Genomic DNA, 12,562 nt, shown 5'->3' on the forward strand with positions numbered 1-12,562 from the left:
GCTACCTCCTGTGAAATGCTCTAGGAGAGAGGATAAAAAGGAACCATGATTCAAGGGTGACAAGTTCAGTTCTCATTACATTCACATTTTCCAGCATACAAATACCTACTGACAACGCGTCCCCAGAGGAAATCATTTACATCCCTTCTGCTCCACATAGCCCCAGATTTGCTTTGAGGCAGTTCCACAAGTGGAACCACTTGAGAAGAAGAGAAAAGATATGAGCAACTATTTCAGAGGAGGAATGGAAGGGAAAATCATCTGTTTTCTCAACATGACTGTGGGAAGAGTTGGATTAAATAAAATGGCTTCACTGTAGTCAAGCTGCATTTGTACTGAGGTAACTCAATATTTAGAACTTTAAGAAGAAAAACAAAGGAACAGAAAAAACATTTGTCCTGAGACTATAACTCACTAATTACAAAGCTATCAGTGAATATTTAAAGTTTCATTTGTCATTAGTCAAGGATATTTCATTTTTTAAAATACACAATTTTAACCAGATGATGGGGGTGGAAGTTTTATTATATTGTCAGCCTGTGCAAATATCTTAAGTACTCTGAAGAAAAGGGGAAAGAAGCAATGTAGTGCAGAACAATTTATCCACGAAAAAGAAAATAACATTCTTCTAAGTTGACACAGTCATGGAACAGGGTATTGTCGATTTAAAAACATGAATACCAGAAGACCTAGTTTTCCTATACCTTAAGAAAATTTAATATTGGTACTTCACATCCGGTATCTCAGAATGAGGGCTCATACGAACTGAAGCTACAGAAAACAAAAGAAATTAACACACTGTATCTGGCTTCTGCATTGCAAAGTAATAATAACAACAACAGGAATTACAGCAGCAACTAACATGATTCAGCCCTCACCCTGTGTCAAGGGCAATGTAAAGCACTTTATTTGGACTGTTTCATTTAATCTTCCTAACAACCCTACAAGGGAGGAATTATAATTACTACCCTGATTTTATAGAAGAGGAAACTGAGGCAGAGAATCACAGACCTGCGAAGTGGGGAGCACCAAGATGAAAAGCCCAGCAGTCAGAGTCCACAACACCTAACCACTGCACTATACAACAATGACCTCAATCAGAGCCAGATTGTAAAAGACACAGAACTAGAGGGCCAATGACCTGCTAAGTGAGCGAAGCCACCGTGATCAATTGCTTATCCACTTCTTAGGGGAAAGAAACTAGTCAATCAATTTGTTCTTCACCATCTACGCTTCACTATATTTAAAATTAAATTATATTAAAAACTAATGTAAAATGTTTTTCAAATTTTATTAGTTTATTAATTTTATTTTAAAAACTAATGTAAAGTGTGCATTTATTTTCAAATCTTAACCTGGTTTGTTTCTACATCCAAACATTTTTGTACAATTCAATTTGTTTGATTTGATTTAGTAAATTCTAACTCTTATTAAATAAATACTTTTAGCCAATGTTTTGTTACACATACTAGAAAATGTACCCAAAAAGAAAGCATTACATAAAGCATCTAATACAAGTCTTAGTTATATAGAATAATGACCCCTGTGTGTGGGAATTCACCAGGCTGGAATCAGATGCAAAACAGACTATGATCTGCTGTATGAAGTTCCTGCTTTCCCTCTTTGACCCAAAGATCTGGTCTCCACTCCCGTTCCTGCCCACTCATTACAAATCAAATGTCATCGATCCCGCAAGGCATCCAGTGAGTGATTCTGGGCAGCTCAGTGAGAAACCCATCACTGCAGAGCAAAACCAACACGATACAGTGCCACTGGTAATCGACCCACATCAGCTCTCTCTCACACAGACGACCTTGCTCTCATTTTCCCAGAATCACCAGTACTACAAACAGAACTATTTTGGTTCCACACATTTCAAAGCCCTTTTAAAATTCAAGACAAACAAATGACTGTGGCAGCTTAGGGACACAGGTCCTTTGAGAAGTGCTTCAACTCACAACATCCATATTTTGAGTCTTCACCTTCCACCACCACAGAGGCCTAGAACACACTGTTTTTAGGCCAGTGGGAAGTAAAAAGAATCCTTAGTCAGTTATACTATGAATATATTACCCTCCAGCAGAAGTCAACACATATCTTCCAGGAAACTATTAAATGCACTAAGAGAGATAATTTTCTAAATGGCACTCCTAGTGCCTTGAAAATAGTCCATTCTCCCCACAGAATAAAACAACTTATTTCTAAGGAGTAAGTTTATGCTAAACATGGTCAATTAGAAAGATGTATCTGCATTCCATGACTTTAGAAGTTCAACCTTGGCTTTGCTTGACAGCATGTTTTTTAAAAATTTTAGCATGGGTTATAAATTACCTCGGGATGTCCATGTGAAAGCAGTGCCGCCTGGGAACGGTTCCTGTCATCTTGTAGCATACTCAGCTGCTCCCTCCGCACAAACGGCACTTGTAATGAAAACACTGCCATATATCTTGATTTGTCAGAGAACAAATCAGTTTTATCTGTTCATTTTGTGGTTTCGTGTCATAGGTATTTCAGAAAACATAATTTATAATTCCTCATGCAATTATATACGAAATTAAATCATCTCACTTTTCCAGAAGCATCAAAGTATTTCAGATTAAGTAGAACGCATTTGTAATGTCTTTGAAGTTCTCTTCCTCTCTCCCTTCCTCCCAATCCACCCCCTGAAGAAAAAATAAATAAAGAAAGAAAAGAGAGAGAAATATTTAGCATTTTAATGAGTTAATCTAGTTATATTAGGTCAGGCCTTACAGGCCTTACAGGGACTTTTATTCATATTCTTAATGATAACCCACTATTACAACAATGTCTTAATCATGCCCTGGAGAGGCAGAGGAGTGTGGTGGCTAAGCCACCGTCTCAAGAAACAGAATGCCTGGGTTTGAACATTTAGGTCCTGGCTCCATCACTTACTTGCTGTCTACCCTGGGGTATGTCACTTAGCCCATCTGTGCCTCAGTTTCCTCAGCTGTTAAGTGAAGATAATTATACTTATGCCACACGAAGTTTGCGAACATTAAATGATTTAACATGTGTAACACACTTAGAACAGTGCCTCACACATAGTAAGCTCTACATTTCCTAGCATTATCATTAGCAACAATACCCATACCACTCTTTTTTTGTTGTTTTTAGAATTAAATGGACATAAAAATCTAGTAAGACTATGTCTTCAGGCATTCCCATAGGAGACGAGAAAAAAACATCCTACTGGTGGGTGCTTGTTTGGATGACAAATTGGTTATTTTAGGGAACTCCAAGACAACGTGGCCAGCATCCCTTATTGAGTACTAAGTGACACCTCATTCTCCTGGTAGAATGTGCCACCCCAAATGTTTTAATCCCCTGATTTACAGCAGGGTTGGGCCTATTCCTTTTAATTTACCTGGTTAAATTAATATATGCCAAGAGACTCAGACAAATTCATAATCTTGTCATTAGTCACAACAGGAAATTCCCCCTTAATAAGTAAGATGGAAAAGCAACTGATGATCTTAATTGCATTAAAGTGAAAATGGGTGCATTTTAATACCTAGTAGGAGTCACAAGTAAAAAAGGAACATAGCAAATTATAATGTAATATGTTACACAGATATCTGATTCGTACACTTATTATATACTTATTTAATTATGAAACATTGGTTTCATAACTAATATTTTTCATATAAATTGATACTTGTGGTTACATGAATATATTTTAATAGATAATTTGAGTTATATAAATGCTAGCCAATTATATCTATTATGAAAACCCAGGTAAATATTTACTGAAAACAAATACTTCTATCTTGGGACTACCAACATACTCACATAGGAAGAGAACGATCCCAATATCTGAGGATAGGCCTCAATATGAGCCGCATGACTCCAGACATACACTCAGAAGGGAGACAATCAGAATGGAGCCAATGACACTATTAGAAAAAGGTTCAGAGTAGGTGCTCAAATAGGTTCCAGCTAGGACCATCTCATACTTGCTACGCTACAAGACAGACTATGAAAAGAAGTTGGGTCACGTTAGAATTATACAATGCAGAAGGGAGACAGAGGGATGCTTATCTCTCTTCCATGCCCAGCAGGACCTGAGGTCCCACAGAAACAAACAACCAAAAAGGATTGCAACCCATTGCTCCAGCAAACATGGGAGATTTCATGATTTGTTAGACAAACTCCCCACCTCCAATAATGGGCTGTTCTCAAGCAATTCAAACATAGAAAAAACCTTCCTTCAGAGTTTCCCCAAAGATTCTTTCATAAAATCTCCATCCTACTGCACACAGCAAAAAACAGAGACTAACAAATGGACAAACTGTCATCAGTTACTAAGTCCTGGGCAAAAAAACATCTTAACACAGGACTGTCATCGTGAAACTAGTAAGCAATCAGTAACTAACCCACACAATACTGTGTATATGTTTTGTAAAGAGGAACATGAACACAATGTGGGTAAGAACAAGACTATTACAAAAACAAAATATGAAATCAATTAACTGAAGTTTCTTAAATGACACAGTGTCTTTATAGCCTTCTTCCACATTAAAAACAAACACTTAATTCTTTACAGGCAAAGATAAGAAAGCAAGCCAAATGAACATTAATGTCAAAAAAGTTTAAAAAAAAATCTGGCCTTGCACCTGCAATGAAAAATGAAAATAAATTTATTTTCAAAGAACAACTGTATCTGCACATAAATGTTGACATAAATTACTCTGATTGCCCAGCATGTGCTGGGTATAGTATCTGCACTTAACACTTCCTAATTTACTGACTATTACTAAATCCTTCCATTAATAGATAATCAAGAGAAAACTAATGTTTCTCATTTGATTTGAAAATCCAAAGCTTCACTGTTATGTAGTATTAAAATTAATAATATAGACTATGGAAGTTATACATTATAATGTTAAGTAAGAACTAGAAGTGAAAATATTGCATACATCTGACCTCCACTATGTAAAAGTATGCATAGAACTATAACCAAAGAGAAGTAACCCAAATATTACCTATTTTTATCTCTAGAATGGTTGGTTTATGAGAGAATTTTGTCTTGTTTCTACTTCTAAAAATTTTTGGTTTTTTGTAATTAACAAGTATTACACTTTATAAATAGAAAAAAAATTTAAACTTTCTAGGTTTATAAGGAGCTTATATATACAAATATACAAAAATAGAGTCTAATAAAACAGGTTCTTATAAAATGCCATCCATGATAGCAAGTTCAATTTTGTTATTTAGGTTCAAAACAAGCTCCCCACTCAATTTAAAAATACATATCTTCATTAAGTTATCAATTTGAAAATGTCAATCTTTGGTTTATGCCTGTAAGGTATAATTACTATTCGCTTGGATTCTGGACTCAATTGACAGATTAGAAATACAACGCCACTAAACAGGATACTGGTTAAGTACACATTTTCTGAAGCCAGTTTGTGGTGTTGGTTAAGCTATTTACCTCTCTGAGCCTCAGCCTCTTCACTGGTAAAATACGGACAATAATATTACGTACTTCACGGGGTTACTATAAGCTTGAATGCGTTAGTAAATGTTAAGCCCTAGGACAGTGCCTGGTACCTAAGAAGCACTCAATAAATATATTAACAAATTTTATTATATCCATAATAGGTCTGTTATGTAAAAGCTTCAGTTTCCCTCACAAAAGCAAAACCATGACTTAATATAAGCTAATTCTAACAATGTTACATTTATCCTATTCCAAACATGAGTTAGTCCATGTAAGTAATTTTTTCAATAATTCAGAGAGCTGAACCTTAACCCTTTTAGTGTCATATCATTTTAGTTTTAATTCTCAAAACATATACAAAACCTGTCATTTTGTTCTGGTTAAGTAGCTTCTTTCCAGAAGCCTAAGTTTTCCAAAACCCTATTTCTAGACAAAATGGAGAGAACAGGATCAAAATAAGCATTTTATTACATATTGAATTGCTTATATTCTATCTCCCTTACATACAAGAATGTAAGTATCTTGAGGGCAGAGACATTATGTATTTGGCTCTTTCCTGTGTCTCAACACCTAGAACATCTAACACATAATAGATACTCGAAAAATATTTGTTAAATGAGTGAATAAAATGATATGATGCTAGAGAACCAGAGCCTCCAGGTGTGCTCTTTTAAAGTTTCTTAATAGTTTTCCTTTCTGCCAAGTGAGAGTAGTAAAACTCAACCACCTATCTTTCAATAATGCAAAAGATCTTAATTTTAAGATCTTTAAAGAAAGATATATCAGAATTGCATGGAAAAATCTATGAATTGAAAGATTTTTTCATGCAATTCTGATATATCTTTCATTGCAGATTATCTAACATAGGCCCCCTTTAAAGAAGTCTCTTCACCCCCTTAAGGAATCACTGTATTCATAGTAATAAAACAAGACATTTAGAATTGTTATTTATTACCATGGCTCTGCGGCATAGATTCTCAAGAAGAACCACCATTTGAAGTTGGCAAGGCTGGTGAGAGCTTTCAATAAAGAACATGCTGCCCTCTTAGCTCAGCTCCCATGATGGTAGGCTTTTACCAGGGAGATTATTAGACCTGAGCAGCCAAATCATTGAGGGCAGAGGTTTTAAATGTTCTAGGAGATTTTCAGCATCCTATTCTCTGATTTATAAAACTGACAGAAAGAGTACCTCAGAAGCATCTCTCTGCTGAGCTCAACCTGGAAACTAAGGGGGACCTCAGCACTGTCTGATTTGCATATAGCCTACAGCGATCTTTTCCAACCTGAGTAACGAGCTTGTAAAATAGCAGCACAGATTTGCGATTCTGTCCTGAGTGATATTTCTTCAAACCAAAAAGAGGCAGACGGATAAAGGAAGAACCTTTGTGTTTTCTCTCATTGACACAAAAATAATTTTGCCAATTACTGCTTTTGAGCAAGCAAGTGGCACGTACTCTAGAGCCTTGACTTAAGACCCTTTAGAGCTCTCCAAGCTGCCATCAAAAGAAACCTGCATTTCAAAGTGCTGGGTTTTAATTGCTCATCACAGTCATCGCAAAATCTATTGGCACCTAGGAAACCAAACCAAGGTGCCCAACTGTGACCAAACAGCCAGCAGAATGCTCACTTTTCACCCCTGCCTCTCAAAACCACCACTGAGCTCTTCTTCTGTCATACTGCAGAGGAAGTCCCTAACAGCTCTGGGTCCCACTTATGTGCCAAGCTATTTGAACTAAGTAATAAATAAATTGAATACTTACTGATACCACAGAGATAAATGAATAGTTATGGAACTGGGATCCCATAGGAATGTAAAAATACAGTAACATTGTATCTAAGAAAATTTGAACAAAGTATTAAAACGTAAAATATACACTAACATATGAAGTGAAAGACCTACAATTCTGAAATTTCACAATTTTGCAAATAATTAACTGAAATTACAAGATTCAGATGATGAGAAATCTTTTCCAAAGGAAAAAAAGACAAAACAGGAAGCAGGGAATTTCTTAAAAAGCATTTTAATATTACAAAATGCTCTGTGGCCAAGACTTTTTACTGTCCATTATGAATGCCAAAATAGACTTTACTTAGAGTTGGAAAATAATGGTATAGCATCAAAACTAGGAGTTATATCAATGGAGAAGTTTAAATGTAAAGAATGTACCGAAAAAGTAACAGCACTATTGAAAAATTTAAGTGCTTTAATGAATGTGTTTTTTTTACCAAATGAGTTCCTTGAATGAAATCTATACTACATCTTCTTCATCTTCTTAAAACACAAACAAACCTAGGTATTCAGCAAACAACTCTATTTTGCATTTAAAATCTATAAATTCGTAAAAGATAGTTATGCTTTAAAGGGGAGCAGAATAAAAAATTAAACATGATATATATCATATCACAGTACCACCAATTTTAGGCTTGTAGGTTTCACACTTGAAACTCCTAGAAGCTATATATTTTAATGAGACATACCTTAATTATTAAAGGTTGCATATATCTGTGGGTTAGTCGGTTTAACCTGGATCATTTTACATGAATGTCTCAGATGACCAGTCCCCTCCAGGTCATAGGCATTAATGCCTACACTCTGGAGAAGAAGGACTTTGGGCAGTTTAAAAAATATATCAAAGTTAATTGCTACCATGGCCTATCATCCCGAACAAAACAGATAACTGAAAACACGGCTAAATACTTCCCACACTGTGGAGGAAATAATGAGCTACACTTTTAAATGAATTATTTCCACTGATAGGATTTTTTTTAGTGGGCATTCAAGTAGAAATTGCAAGGTCAGAGGTAAAGTGAGATCATGCATTCATTTCTTGCCCTCAACAGCTTACAAGCACTACCTAGTCAACTGTTAGGCATCCCAAAAATCAAGTTAGATAGAGTCTTCACCCTCTACAAATTTACATATAAACAATATTTCCATCAGTTGACCTTCATGTGAGCCATTATTATATATCTATATATGTTACATATTTATGCCAACATAAACAAATATAAGGAATATGGAACTATAAATATTATATTAGATATTCAATCTTAACTATGTATTGGGATGAGGAAATAAGGTGAGCATTATTTTACCGCTGGCATTTAATTAGTATTTCAAGTTTCACTGTGTGCATATGAACATGTATATGTACACACATACATATGTATGAATATTTAATTTTATATAGCAGAGGAGGAGAGAGCATGGGGTCTGTTGAAGAATTATGTCCTCCAAATAGTGTTTTACATTGCGGCCTATCCAGCTCTAATGAGGGCTGAGACACGGTTAACAGCAATTTGGGGTAGTATTTTCAGCTCTCTTTAGGGAACCACAGAATTTTTAAAAAAGCAGCTTTTCTGTTAAACGTTAGCTCCAAGGCCTAAAATTTCTAAATATGTATCTTTTTTCAACATTGCCCTTATAAAGAAAAAAACTGCTGAAAGTCTCCCAAACATTTAATGTTGAAAGAAGAAAAAGTAGGGAAAAGAGAGAGAGTGAAAGGAAGAAACAGAGAAAGCGAGACAAGATTTTTTTTTTTTTTTTTTTTTTTTGAGATGCAGTCTTGCTCTGTTGCCCAGACTGTAATGCAGTGGCATGATCTCAGTTCACTGTAACCTCCTCCTCCTGGGTTCAAGTGATTCTCCTGCCTCAGCCTCCAGGGTAGCTGGGATTAAAGGTGTGCGCCACCATGCCTGGCTAATTTTTGTATTCTTAGTAGAGACAGGGTTTGGCCATCTGGTCATGTTGGCCAGGCTGGTCTCGAACTCCTGACCTCAGGTGCTCAGGCGGAACCTTGGCCTCCCAAAGTGCTGGGATTACAGGTGTGACCCCACCACGCCTGGACCATTTTAAATATTTTCACTAGGGAAAATGTCAAACTTTCAGAGCATGAAAAACCTTTTGGCTCCAGACAACATATATCTTTTAACCATTCTCTCTCAAAAAAAAAAAAAAGAAAAGAAAAAGAAAAAAAACAAGAAAGAAAAAAGAAAAGAAAAAGAAAAAAGGAAACAAAGTGAATTTCTGAATTCCTTTCCAAGATTATGACTGTGCTTACTAATTATCTATCTGTCTGTCTATCTATCTACCTATTTACTTATTTAGAGACAGAGTCTCTGTCGCCCAGGATGGAGTGCAGTGGCACTATCTCAATCTTGGCTCACTGCAACCTCCACCTCCCAGTTTCAAGTGATTCTCCTGCGTCAGCCTCCTGAGTAGCTGGAATTGGTTACAGGTACCTGCCACCATGCCTAGCTAATTTTTGTAGTTTTAGTAGAGATGGGGTTTCACCATGTTGACCAGGCTAGCTTCAAACCCCTGACCCCAAGGGATCTGTCCACCTCAACCTCCCAAAAGTGCTGGGATTACAGGAATGAGTCATCGTGCACAGCCACTAATTGCTTATTTAAAATCATAGTATTTGAAGGAATTTATAGGACTAGGACTTTCATTAAGTTTAGCAAACAAAAATTCTGAATTAAAGCAGCAAATCTAAGTTTCAGAAAAGAATGTTTTTAAGTGTAAAAGAATAACCTATAGATTCAAAAAAAAATTAAGGGACACATCAACCAAGTGCAATTTATAGATTTCTATGGCTCCTAATTTGAATAAAGCAACACTAAAAAAAATTACAAAATGATTAAGAAAATTTGAATCTTTACTGAATGAGAAATTAAAGAATTACCTTTTTTTAGGAGTTATGATAGTATTGTGGTTTATGTTTTCTATAATAGTCTTTATCTTTCAGAGATATTTATTAAAATATTTATAGATAAAATATAATATCTAGCACATACTTTGAAATAATCCAGTGGGGGAGCGGGTGAGAAGCGGGTAGGGACAGAGACAAGACAGGATTGGCCATGAATTTCTAATTGTTGATCCTAGATGAGGAGTTCATGAATATTTAATACCAAGTCTCTCGAATTTGTATATGTTGCATGTTTCCATAAAAAATGATTTTAGAGAATTTAAGAGCAGAGCATTTCAAACACTGAACAATTTAAACTGAAAGAATATTTATTTCTAACACTAAAATTTGCCTTGAAATTAGCTTCTATGTAAAGATCTTCCAATAGTACACTGTAAAGAGATAGTACCTTGAAAAATATATATAATAAATAAATGAATAATAAAGCGATAATAAAGGCATTCATTTTTTATAAAAATATCCTTGGTATTTTGGTTTTAAATCTTTTTTTATTCTTGTCATTGTTTCCAGTTCATAGATGGAAATTCTGCTTTCTACATACAATGCCTTCAAGTAGATGAGGTTCAGATCAACACTGACAAAACATTTGTAAGTTTGATAAGAAACTTCTAGATTAGGAATATGTTCTATTTTTGTATCAGGACTCATTTTGGTCACATAAGCAAGAATTATGTATTTGAAATGCTCAACCTACTATAGGCCCTCTACAAGTATTTAGTTTTAGAAGTTGGCTTCAGTACATGACAATTCTATGAGGTTTGGCTTTTTGTTTGCTTTTAAATTTTAATGAAGTCTGTCTCTATTACTTTGAAAAAGTATCTATATATTTCATCATGGAAATGAAATATATAAACATCATTATCAAATATATATAATCAGCATGTATTTAGTAATCACCTAATGCAAAAAGTCCTACCTTTTAGGGCTTATGTCCAAAAGTAAAGAGCAAGTGCTGGCAATCAGACTTTTCACAGGACAGCTGTGTGGTTAAGGACCTTGAATTTAGAGATAGATCAATGGACTTCAGATTTCAGTTCTTCCACCCACCAGCCTGTGCCTCTGGGAAAGTGACTCCCCTACTCTTCTTTGCCTCAGTTTCCTCTTCTGTGAAATGGGAAATGTATAACTTACTTCAAAAGTCTGTTATAAGAATTAAATGAGTCAGTACATTTAAATCTCTTAGAACAGTGCCCAACATATAGTAACTGCTCAATTGTTACCATGCATTATATTAAAGCTCTAAGAATTGCCTGGGCATCGTGGCTCACACCTTTAATTCCAACACTTTGGGAGGCTGAAGCAGGAGAATCACCTAAGGCAACATAAGGATACTTTCTCTCTACAAAAAATAAAGTAAAAATTAGGCTGGGCATGGTGGCAGGGCCACCCAGCTACTCAGGAGGCTGAGGCAGGAAGATTGCTTGAGCCCAAAAGTTTAAGGCTGCAGTGAACCATGATTGTGCCACTGCACTGCAGCCTGGGATATACATCAAGATCCTGTCTCAAAAAGTAAAAAACCAACTCGAAGAAATCCCTTGGTTTATACGTCACAGGTGCTCATTAATGATTTATTGATTCTTTTTTTAAACTTCCACTGAAAAAATAGAAATGCATCTGTATCATGTATAAATTTTCACATTTATGGATAAATTAGGGATAAAGTGAACAGCTTATCAAAATTGGGGAATAAGATAGACATAATTATCTTCCCATTTATTCAATTAATTCATGAAAGAAGTAAAATTTGATATTTACTTTTTTTATTAGAAAAAGAAGAAAATCCCACATAATCCCATCACCTACTCTGTTGATTATTTTAATACATTGCCTTTGTCTTTCTTCCATGCATATATGTGGAATTTTATATCATTGAGAATGTACTTGGCACCCTGCTTGATTCACATAACATTTATTAAAGACACTTTTTCTGTGTTTTAGAAACATCATTTAAAATGACTGCATGAATGTAATTACTCCAATATAAATAAGAAACAGTGACAATTAATATACCCTTCTTAAACATATAATTTTGACCTTAAAAAAATCCATTCAGAAAGGATTTTTGCTTCTTTATTTGTTAAGCACATTTGTTTTAAAATAAAATTGTCGGCTGGGCACAGTGGCTCATGCCTATAATCCCAATACTTTGGGAGGCCGAGGTGGGCGGATCATCTGAGGTCAGGAGTTCAAGACCAGCCTGGCCAACATGGTGAAACCCCATCTTTACTAAAAATACAAAAATTAGCCAGGCATGGTGGCAGGCGCCTGTAATCCCAGCTATTTGGGAGCCTAAGGCAGGAGAATCGCTTGAAACCAGCAGGTAGAGGTTGCAGTGAGCCAAGACTGCACCCCTGCACTCCAGCCTGGGTGACAGAGTGAGACTCCC

At 35.6% G+C, this 12,562-nt stretch overlaps 1 protein-coding gene across 4 annotated transcripts in view; it reads right to left on the reverse strand.

The window, feature by feature from the left end:
* Positions 1–12,562, reverse strand: part of SATB2 (SATB homeobox 2) — a 194,134-nt gene that overhangs the window by 146,402 nt on the left and 35,170 nt on the right. The window lies entirely within an intron of this gene.

This window comes from Papio anubis, chromosome 10, assembly GCF_008728515.1.
Source record: "Papio anubis isolate 15944 chromosome 10, Panubis1.0, whole genome shotgun sequence".
In the NCBI taxonomy this organism is placed as follows: domain Eukaryota; kingdom Metazoa; phylum Chordata; class Mammalia; order Primates; family Cercopithecidae; genus Papio; species Papio anubis.